This window comes from Scyliorhinus torazame, chromosome 24, assembly GCF_047496885.1.
Source record: "Scyliorhinus torazame isolate Kashiwa2021f chromosome 24, sScyTor2.1, whole genome shotgun sequence".
Taxonomy (NCBI): domain Eukaryota; kingdom Metazoa; phylum Chordata; class Chondrichthyes; order Carcharhiniformes; family Scyliorhinidae; genus Scyliorhinus; species Scyliorhinus torazame.
The window spans coordinates 50,432,690-50,444,045 of NC_092730.1; the positions used below are offsets into that span (position 1 = coordinate 50,432,690).

At 48.4% G+C, this 11,356-nt stretch overlaps 1 protein-coding gene across 3 annotated transcripts in view; it reads left to right on the forward strand.

Annotated features, from left to right (window-relative positions):
* LOC140400055 (histone H2B-like) overlaps positions 1-11,356 on the forward strand; it is a 169,144-nt gene that overhangs the window by 67,136 nt on the left and 90,652 nt on the right. Inside the window, exon 2 of one of the 3 annotated variants that reach the window (XR_011938017.1) lies at positions 4,544-4,698. The exons of the other annotated variants lie outside the window; for them this stretch is intronic. The gene's annotated coding sequence lies outside the window, so the exon portion shown is untranslated. Of the gene's footprint in view, positions 1-4,543; positions 4,699-11,356 lie in introns of those variants that run through there. 3 annotated transcript variants of the gene reach the window in all.

The window sequence follows — 11,356 nt, forward strand, 5'->3', positions numbered from 1 at the left end:
ACGAGGAGAGTGAGTAAAGCAGGAGAGTGAGTAAACCAGGAGATGGAGCGAACCAGGAGATTGATTGAAGCAGGGGAATGAGTGAACCGGGGGAGTGAGTGAACCGGGGGAGTGAGTGAACCGGGAGAGTGAGTGAACCGGGAGAGTGAGTGAACCGGGGGAGTGAGTGAACCGGGGGAGTGAGTGAAACGGGAGAGTGAGTGAACCGGGAGAGTGAGTGAACCGGGGGAGTGAGTGAACCGGGGGAGTTGAGTGAACCGGGGGAGTTGAGTGAACCAGGGGAGTTGAGTGAACCGGGGGAGTTGAGTGAACCGGGGGAGTTGAGTGAACCGGGGGAGTTGAGTGAACCGGGGGAGTTGAGTGAACCGGGGGAGTTGAGTGAACCGGGGACGTTGAGTGAACCGGGGAAGTTGAGTGAACCGGGGGGGGGGGGAGTTGAGTGAACCGGGGGGGGGGGGAGTTGAGTGAACCGGGGGGGGGGGGGGGGTTGAGTGAACCGGGGGGGGTTGAGTGAACCGGGGGAGTGAGTGAACCGGGGGAGTGAGTGAACCGGGGGAGTGAGTGACCCGGGGGTGTTGAGCGAACCAGGAGAGTGAGTAAACGTGGGGAGTGAGTGAACCAGGGGAGTGAGTGAACCAGGGGAATGAGTGAACCAGGGGAGTGAGTGAACCAGGGGAGTGAGTGAACCAGGAGAGTGAGTGAACCAGGGGAGTGAGTGAACCAGGGGAGTGAGTGAACCAGGGGAGTGAGTGAACCAGGGGAGTGAGTGAACCAGGGGAGTGAACCCAGAGGTGGAACAATGGTTCGCCCTGCTGCCTCACTGTGCCAGGGACCTGGGTTCAATTCCAGCATTGGGTGACTGCCTGTATGTCGTTTGCATGTTCGCCCCGTGTGTGTGGGTGGGTTTCCTCCAGGTGCTCCTCTTTCTTCCCACAGGCCATAGATGTGCAGGTTTGGTGGATCGGCAATGCTGAATTCCCGCTGTGTCCAAGGGTGTGTCGGTTCAGTGGGGTTACGGGTTTATGGGGATAAGGCGGCGAGTGGGCGGGGCTGGGGCGCTCTTTCAGAGGGTCGCTGCAGACTCGATGGGCCGAATTGCCTCCTTCACACTGTAGTAATTCTGTGGTTCAGTGAAATGGTAGTTTGCAGAAAGTGTGAGTTTGAGGGGCTGAGTGACAGTGTAATAACAAACAAGCTGCAGGCAATGACTGCAAATTGAATCTCTCATTGGGACAAACAAACAGCTACAAAGCTGATTGGTTGAGCCAGAGGGCACAGGGCCACTTGCAGCCACACACACAGTCCCCCCAACACGGGCTCTATAGGAGGTTTTGCTCTCTATGCGAAGACGTTGTGGGTGAGCTTGGTGTCCGCCCCAGGGCCGATTCGAAAGGCAGGCCGCGTCTGGGAGCTTCCTGGATGGGGTGGAACAGCAACACGGTGCCCATCGCTCCCAGTCCCCGAGGGCATTGGAGATGACTGGTTTCGGAGTACTGCGACCAGTCGCGTTTCAAGACAGCGGCCGAGCTGCGGAGACGGTGCTTTGAGCTGCGGAGACGGTGCTTCGGACTGCAAAGTTTGCTGTCGGCGGTTTGAGTTTGCGGAATAGAGGACGAAGGAATGGAGGAAGGAGGGCAGCTGGATATGCTGCTGGAAGCGGCGGGTTGGAGCCAGGATTGGAGGCCCGGCGGGCGCCCGCGGTGGGTTGCTGCCGTTCCTGGTGTTTCTGAGGGTTCGGCCCCATTGGACGCCCCTTGGACGGTTGGGACTGACTCTGGGACTTTCTTTCCCATTGCTGGTTGTTGCCTACATGGGAGCGACTCTGGCCGTTGCCATTGCAGGACTTTGAGGACATGTTGCTTCTTGTGAATTTCGGCTAAAGCTCCTGGGCCGGGGTCACGACATGGAACGTGTAAATTGATGGACTTTTTGGTGTACTAATGGAGTTGTTTTATTTTTGAGTCTAGGACAGACAACTCTTTTTGGTTTTCTTTGAAATGTTATTTAATGTTTAGAATGTTAAACTAATGTGAAACTGCTCTGCCTCCGAATGGTCCCGTGCCTCTGGGCGGGGTCCAGGAAGGGGGACTCTCTCTCCTCTGCCGTACCGGGGTCTGGCTCTCTCCGGTGGTCTGTGCTCTTTTAGCGAGGAGGGGCCTTTCCTCCGGTGTGTCGCCTGCCGGGCGGGGTGGAGGGGGGTGGGTGAGCGGGGAATGGACTAGTTGCTTGCTGGCTTTCTGGCAAGTGGCTTAGCACGGTTGTTACAAGTTTTGACTACGAACCCCTTGGGTAACGGGGTGATTACACACCTTTCCGTCCGAGTGGTTTCCTGTGTTTAGTGGGTGTTTTCGACATGATATTGGTTATTGTTGTATGACTGCACTGTTGTCGAATTGTTTTAGTGTTGTAAGATTCGGTTGGGTTATTCTCGTTCGCTCTGATTGTGTAGTTGGACCGCCCAGCCTAACAACGGCCCCTTGCCGGTTGAGTGGGTTTCCACTGTCCCATGATTGAGAGTGCCTCTCTCCTCTACCATGCCTGGATGTGACTCTTTCCGGCGGTCTGTGCTCCTTGCGGAGGGAGCCTTTCATCCGATGTGTAGACTGCCGGGCTGGGGGGTGGGGGGTAGAATGAAGCAGCCACTTGCTGGACCTTTCTGGCGGGCGGCTTGGGGCCGTCGTTTGCGTTGAACTGGGGACCCCCTTCCTTAGGGGGTGACGAACAGGGGGTGGTTGAGTGTGTTTCAAGACTTCGCAATCAGTAAATGTTTTTTTCTGTCCGTTTTGTTTGTTTTGTCTTTGTGAGTGGGTGGATTTCTGGCAGTGTTTTAAATATCTCGTAACGGTTCTTTTCTTGTTATATCATGGTTGAAATGTGTCACATTGGGTTCGGTGATTGATTTTACCCTGTTAATCTTTTAAAGGTGAATTAAGGAATGGTGCCTGGTGATTGGTTTTGATATGTCACTGTTAAGATGTACTGAAGCTTTGTGGGTCATATTTGTTCGGAAGCGGCCGTATTGTATCGGGGCCTTGTGCCTCGCGACTGCTTGTCTTATGTGTTTCGAGGTTGTTACCTCGAAATGTACTTGTGTCTTGTGGTTTTTTTGTTCCTTTTCTTTTTGGAATGGTCGTATGGTATCGAGGCCTTGTGCCTCGCGACTGTTTGTGATGTGGCTGTTCGATTGTTACTTCGAACTATGCTTAGGGCCTGTGCCTTGCAGCTGTTTGTGTTTAGTGACTGTTTGATCGTCAATTTGAAGTGTAATGAGGCCTGGAGCCTTGTAAATTGTCTTTGTTGTAACTGTGACCACAATAAAACATTGAGAGTGACAGTGCAATAACAAACAAGCTGCAGGCAATGACTGCAAATTGAATCTCTCATTGGGACAAACACACAGTTACAAAGGTGATTGGTTGAGCCCTAGGGCACAGGGCCACTTGCAGCCACACACACAGTCCCCCAACACGGGCTCTATAGGAGGTTTTGCTCCACATGTGATGACTATGAAATGGGGAATGTTCCCCTTGATTCTCAATGCTGAATTGCGGCAGGGATGTGCGCATGCCCGGTGTAACCCCGCCCCTGCTGGTCGTCATTCTGAGATTGGGAGCGCCTGCGCAGCCCCTCCCCCACACACTCTCCAATTGGTCAGTGAGTGGAAACGGTTTTTTGAAACTGAGGGAAATGTCAATGTCAGCGCCCAGGTCAGCGAGGAAACAGCGTTCTCATTGCAGCAGCACCTCCATCTGGGAGTGTGAGCAAAGAGGCTCAGAGATCATTACTGACTTGGGGGGGGGAGTTCAGGGAAAATCGGGGGCAGTTTGCAAGAGGCGCAGCGGAGCACGATCTTGTTCCGGGACTTGGTGTGGGTGGGGGGCGTGGAGGGAGAGCTCTTTCTGGGCCTGGCTTATTGTCTGATTCTGGGTTAGGATTTGGAGAGTATTTTCTTTCTTTTACTGATTGGGGGCAGCACGGTTGCTTAACAGCTCTAGGGTCCCAGGTTCGAATCCCGGCTTGGTCACTGTCTGTGCGGAGTCTGCACGTTCTCCCCGTATCTGCGTGGGTTTCCTCCGGGTGCTCCAGTTTCCTCCCACAGTCAGATGCGCGGGTTAGGTGGAATGGCCATGATAAATTGCACTTAGTGTCCAACACTGTCCAACAGCGCACATGGGCTGGTTTAGCACACTGGGCTAAATCGCTGGCTTTTAAAGCAGACCAAGTGCAGGCCAGCAGCACGGTTCACTTCCCGTACCAGCCTCCCCGAACAGGCGCTGGAATGTGGCGACTAGGGGTTTTTCACAGTAACTTCATTTGAAGCCGACTTGTGACAATAAGCGATTTTCATTCCATTTCACATGGTTAGGTGGGGTTACTGGGTACGGGTGGAGGCGTGGAACGCTCTTTACAAAGATGGGCTCGATGGACCGAATGGCCTCCTTTTGCCCTATAAATTCTGTGATTATCAGTTGAAAGAATAGATTGATCTATCATTGGCCTCATCTGACCCTGATTTACAAGAGATATGCTTTCTTCCCCCTAGTTCAACAGATGAAGAAATGAGTTCCAAGAACAAGATGATGATTCCTCAGCAAAATGTATGTGCTGCCGTCTCCTTCTAACTGACAGTAAGTACAATATTAATCCAACATTGCAGAGACACAGACACAACATCAACTCCACCATCACAGAGAACAGAAGCAGTCACACTCACATTGACCTCAAGTCCCAGATAAACATGTCCAATCCAACAGTGATACACGAGAGGGCAGGTGGGATAATTTTCCACAATTCGTCCTCCCTCCATATCATGGAACGTTGGATCAACTTGTGATAACAGCTTTTCATCTGTAAAGTAATAATTAGGTATAGATTCAGCAATCAATGTGGATGTAATCGATTTGCACTTTTCTTGCAACTTTCTTAGTGCAAAATACATAATAATAATCGCTTCTTGTCACAAGTAAGCTTCAATAAAGTTACTGTGAAAAGCCCCTAGTCGCCACATTCTGGCACCTGTTCAGGGTGGCAGTTACGGGATTGAACCCGCGCTTCTGGCCTTCTTATGCATTAAAAGCCAGTTGTTTAGCCCACTGTGCTAAACCAGTCCCTGGTTTATCTCTAACGATCTCCGATATAACGGTACAGTGTCATTTTCATGAGACGTGGATACAGATCATTTGTTATATCAATATTATCACTAAAAGTAATAATGGAAGATCAATATTGAACAGAAAGTTCCCCATTAACTCACAGAACAGATATTGACAAGAACAGAAAACACAATAAAATCACGCACATCAGAGAGGTGGACAGATAGAGATTAAACCCAGAATCCTCTAACAGAGATAGACAGCTACAAATGCAAGCACACAGAACTGAGGCAGAGAGTTATAGAATCAAATTGATTTTTCGCTAACACTTGACCCAAAACAGAGACAGACAGCTACAGTGGAAAACACACACTCTCACACACATTCAGACACCAACAACTGAGCAGAAAACAGTAAAATATGCCATAGATCATACACAGACAGTTAGGGTAAAACACACTCACACATCCTCTCACAGTAAGCAGTAAAATATGCATTATCATAGAATTTACAGTGCAGAAGGAGGCCATTCGGCCCATCGAGTCTGCACTGGCTCTTGGAAAGAGCACCCTCCCCAAGGTCAACACCTTCACCCTATCCCCATAACCCAGTAACCCCACCCAACACTAAGGGCAATTTTTGACACTAAGGGCAATTTATAATGGCCAATCCACCTAACCTGCACATCTTTGGTGGCCAATGTGAGGAAACAAGGTTCAGACAGGGCATTGGAGGGATACAAGATAGCCAGGAGTGAACTGAAGAAAGGGATTAGGAGAGCTAAGAGAGGGCATGAACAATCTTTGGCATGTAGGATCAAGGAAAACCCCAAGGCCTTTTACACATATGTGAGAAATGTGAGAAATATGAGAATGACTAGAGCGAGGGTAGGTCCGATCAAGGACAGTAGCGGGAGATTGTGTATTGAGTCTGAAGAGATAGGAGAGGTCTTGAATGAGTATTTTTCTTCTGTATTTACAAATGAGAGGGGCGATATTGTTGGAGTGTGAAACAGATTGGTAAGCTCGAGGAAATACTTGTCAGGAAGGAAGATGTGTTGGGCATTTTGAAAAACTTGAGGATAGACAAGTCCCCCGGGCCTGACGGGATATATCCAAGGATTCTATGGGAAGCAAGAGATGAAATTGGAGAGCCGTTGGCAATGATCTTTTCGTCCTCACTGTCAACAGGGGTGGTACCAGGGGATTGGAGAGTGGCGAATGTCGTGCCCCTGTTCAAAAAAGGAACTAGGGATAACCCTGGGAATTACAGGCCAGTTAGTCTTACTTCGGTGGTAGGCAAAGTAATGGAAAGGGTACTGAAGGATAGGATTTCTGAGCATCTGGAAAGACACTGCTTGATTAGGGATAGTCAGCACGGATTTGTGAGGGGTAGGTCTTGCCTTACAAATCTGATTGAATTCTTTGAGGAGGTGACCAAGCATGTGGATGAAGGTAAAGCAGTGGATGTAGTGTACATGGATTTTAGTAAGGCATTTGATAAAGTTCCCCATGGTAGGCTTATGCAGAAAGTAAGGAGGCATGGGATAGTGGGAAATTTGGCCAGTTGGATAACGAACTGGCTAACCGATAGAAGTCAGAGAGTGGTGGTGGATGGCAAATATTCAGCCTGGATCCCAGTTACCAGTGGCGTACCGCAGGGATCAGTTCTGGGTCCTCTGCTGTTTGTGATTTTCATTAATGACTTGGATGAGGGAGTTGAAGGGTGGGTCAGTAAATTTGCAGATGATACGAAGATTGGTGGAGTTGTGGATAGTAAGGAGGGCTGTTGTCGGCTGCAAAGAGACATAGATAGGATGCAGAGCTGGGCTGAGAAGTGGCAGATGGAGTTTAACCCTGAAAAGTATGAGGTTGTCCATTTTGGAAGGACAAATATGAATGCGGAATATAGGGTTAACGGTAGAGTTCTTGGCAATGTGGAGGAGCAGAGAGATCTTGGGGTCTATGTTCATACATCTTTGAAAGTTGCCACTCAAGTGGATAGAGCTGTGAAGAAGGCCTATGGTGTGCTCGCGTTCATTAACAGAGGGATTGAATTTAAGAGCCGTGAGGTGATGATGCAGCTGTACAAAACTTTGGTAAGGCCACATTTGGAGTACTGTGTACAGTTCTGGTCGCCTCATTTTAGGAAGGATGTGGAAGCTCTGGAAAAGGTGCAAAGAAGATTTACCAGGATGTTGCCTGGAATGGAGAGTAGGTCTTACGAGGAAAGGTTGAGGGTGCTAGGCCTTTTCTCATTAGAGCGGAGAAGGATGAGGGGCGACTTGATAGAGGTTTATAAGATGATCAGGGGAATAGATAGAGTAGACAGTCAGAGACTTTTTCCCCGGGTGGAACAAACCATTACAAGGGGACATAAATTTAAGGTGAAAGGTGGAAGATATATGAGGGATATCAGAGGTAGGTTCTTTACCCAGAGAGTAGTGGGGGCATGGAATGCACTGCCTGTGGAAGTAGTTGAGTCGGAAACATTAGGGACCTTCAAGCAGCTATTGGATAGGTACATGGATGACGGTAAAATGATATAGTGTAGATTTATTTGTTCTTAAGGGCAGCACGGTAGCATTGTGGATAGCACAATTGCTTCACAGCTCCATGGTCCCAGGTTCGATTCCGGCTTGGGTCATTGTCTGTGCGGAGTCTGCACGTCCTCCCTGTGTCTGCGTGGGTTTCCTCCGGGTGCTCCGGTTTCCTCCCACAGTCCAAAGATGTGCGGGTTAGGTGAATTGGCCAATGATAAATTGCCCTTAATGTCCAAATTGCCCTTGGTGTTGGGTGGAGGTGTTGAGTTTGGGTATGGTGCTCTTTCCAAGAGCCGGTGCAGACTCAAAGGGCCGAATGGCCTCCTTCTGCACTGTAAATTCAATGATAATCTATGATTAATCTAGGACAAAGGTTCGGCACAACATTGTGGGCCGAAGGGCCTGTTCTGTGCTGTATTTTCTATGTTCTATGTTCTTTGGACTGTGGGAGGAAACCGGAGCACCCGGAGGAAACCCACGCATACACGGGGAGGATGTGCAGACTCCACACAGACAGTGACCCAAGCCAGAATCGAACATGGGACCCTGGAGCTGTGAAGTAATTGTGCTATCCACAATGCTACCGTGCTGCCCTTAAGAACAAATAAATCTACACTATATCATTTTACCGTAATCCATGTACCTATCCAATAGCTGCTTGAAGGTCCCTAATGTTTCCGACTCAACTACTTCCACAGGCAGTGCATTCTATCACAGAGAGACAGTGAGGGTAAAACACACACTCATGTTTTCTTATGCACATGTTCACTCACAAGTAACTTAGCAGGAAGCACTACATAAGCATTATATAGCGCAGAGTCTGAGGGTGAAACACACACATACCAATCACTGAGCATTAAGCAGCAAAATATGTTATATAGAGCACAGAGTAACAGTGAGGTTTATACACACTCACTCACACTCTTTCTCTCATACACTCTCTCTCTCACACACACACCCATGCACTGTGTCTCCCACAGACACTCAGAAATCCAGAACATGGTAATAATCAATAAAATATTATTTATATATCACAGAGAGACTGTGAGGTTAATACTCACTCACTCACTCACACTCTCTCTCTCTCTCTCTCTCACACACACACACCAGTCACTGAGCAGGAAGCAATAAAGTATGCAATATATACCACAGAGATACAGTGAGGGTAAAACATGCACTCTCTCACTCACACTCTCTCACTCAGTCAGACAGCAGTAACTGAGCAGTAAGCTGTAAAATGTGTTATACACCATAGAGAGACAGTGAGGGTAAATCACACGCTCACGCTGTCTCTCACACACTGTCTCACATTTTACTGCATATTGAGCAGTAAAATATTTGTTACATATCAGAGAGAAACAGTGAGGGTAACAGGCACACACACACTCTGTCTCTTGCACACTCTCTCAGACACAGTCACACACACTCACAAACACTCTCTCTCTCATAGAAACCCTACAGTGCAGAAGGAGACCATTCAACCCATCATGTCTGCATTGACCCTCTGAATGAGCACGCCACGCTAAGACCAATCTCCCACCTTCTCCTTGTAACCCCACCGAGGGTCAGTTTAGCATATCCAAACCCCGTAACCTGCATATCTTTGGACTGTGGGAGGAAACCGGAGGAAACCCAAACAGACACGGAAGAATGTACAAACTCCACACAGTCGCCCGAAGTCGGAATCGAACCCAGGTCTCTGACACTGTCAGGCAGCAGTGCTAACCACTGTGCCACCCTGCTGCCCATCAGCAGCACATCCACTTTTCACCCTGTTGCTCTCTCACACACATACACAAACACTCACTATCCCGCACACATACAGACACTCACTCCCTCACACAGACTCTCACTCACTCACACACACTCACTCCCTCACACACTCTCACTCACACTCACTCCCTCACACAAACACTCCCCATCTCACTCACATACTTTCACTCACTCACATTCCCTCACTCACACACTCTCACTCACACTCCCTCGCTTTCACACACACACTAACACTCACTATCTCACTCACACACTCACAGTCACTGCCTCTCACACACACTCTCTCTCACACACACTCAGTCACTCTCACTCACACACATACCAGTCACTGAGCAGTAAGCAGTTAAAAATGTGTTCTATATCACAGATACATAGTGAGGGTAAAACTCACACACATCTGTAAGAGTAAAATATGTGTTATATAATCACAGATACATAGTGAGGGTAAAACACACACACCTGTAAGAGTAAAATATGTGTTATATATCACAGATACATAGTGAGGGTAAAACACACACACACCTGTAAGAGTAAAATATGTGTTATATATCACAGAAACATAGTGAGGGTAAAACACACACACACACACCTGTAAGAGTAAAATATGTGTTATATATCACAGATACATAGTGAGGGTAAAACTCACACACACCTGTAAGAGTAAAATATGTGTTATATAATCACAGATACATAGTGAGGGTAAAACTCACACACACACCTGTAAGAGTAAAATATGTGTTATATATCACAGATACATAGTGAGGGTAAAACACACACACACCTGTAAGAGTAAAATATGTGTTATATATCACAGATACATAGGAGGGTAAAACTCACACACACCTGTAAGAGTAAAATATGTGTTATATATTACAGATACATAGTGAGGGTAAAACACACACACACACCTGAGTAAAATATGTGTTGTATATCAAAGACAGTGAGGGTAAAACTGACAGCCAAACTCACTCTCTCTCACACACACACACCACTCACTCTCCCAACAATGATGTGGAGATGCCGGCGTTGGACTGGGGTGAGCACAGTACGAAGTCTGACAACACCAGGTTAAAGTCCAACAGGTTTGTTTCGATGTCACTAGCTTTCGGAGCGCTGCTCCTTCCTCAGGTGAATGAAGAGGTATGTTCCAGAAACACATATATAGACAAATTCAAAGATGCCAAACAATGCTAGGAATGCGACCATTAGCAGGTGATTAAATCTTTACAGATCCAGAGATGGGGTAACCCCAGGTTAAAGAGGTCTGAATTGTGTCAAGCCAGGACAGTTGGTAGGATTTCGCAGGCCAGATGGTGGGGGATGAACCTCAAACAAACCATTGTTTGCAGCAAACTACCCAGTCTTCAGAACAGTGACCACGACACCACAGAACCCTGTCATGGCAATCTCTGCAAGACGTGCCAGATCATCGACATGGATACCACCATTACACGTGAGAACACCACCCACCAGGTACGCGGTACATACTCGTGCGACTCGGCCAACGTTGTCTACCTCATACGCTGCAGGAAAGGATGTCCCGAAGCGTGGTACAATGGCGAGACCATGCAGACGCTGCGACAACGAATGAACGGACATCGCGCAACAATCACCAGGCAGGAATGTTCCCTTCCAGTCGGGGAACACTTCAGCAGTCAAGGGGATTCAGCCTCTGATCTCCGGGTAAGCGTTCTCCAAGGCGGCCTTCAGGACCCGCGACTATGCAGAATCGCCGAGCAGAAACTTATAGCCAAGTTCCGCACACATGAGTACGGCCTCAACCGGGACCTGGGATTCATGTCGCATTACATTCATCCCCCACCATCTGGCCTGCGAAATCCTACCAACTGTCCTGGCTTGACACAATTCACACCTCTTTAACCTGGGGTTACCCCATCTCTGGATCTGTAAAGATTTAATCACCTGCTAATGGTCGCATTCCTAGCAT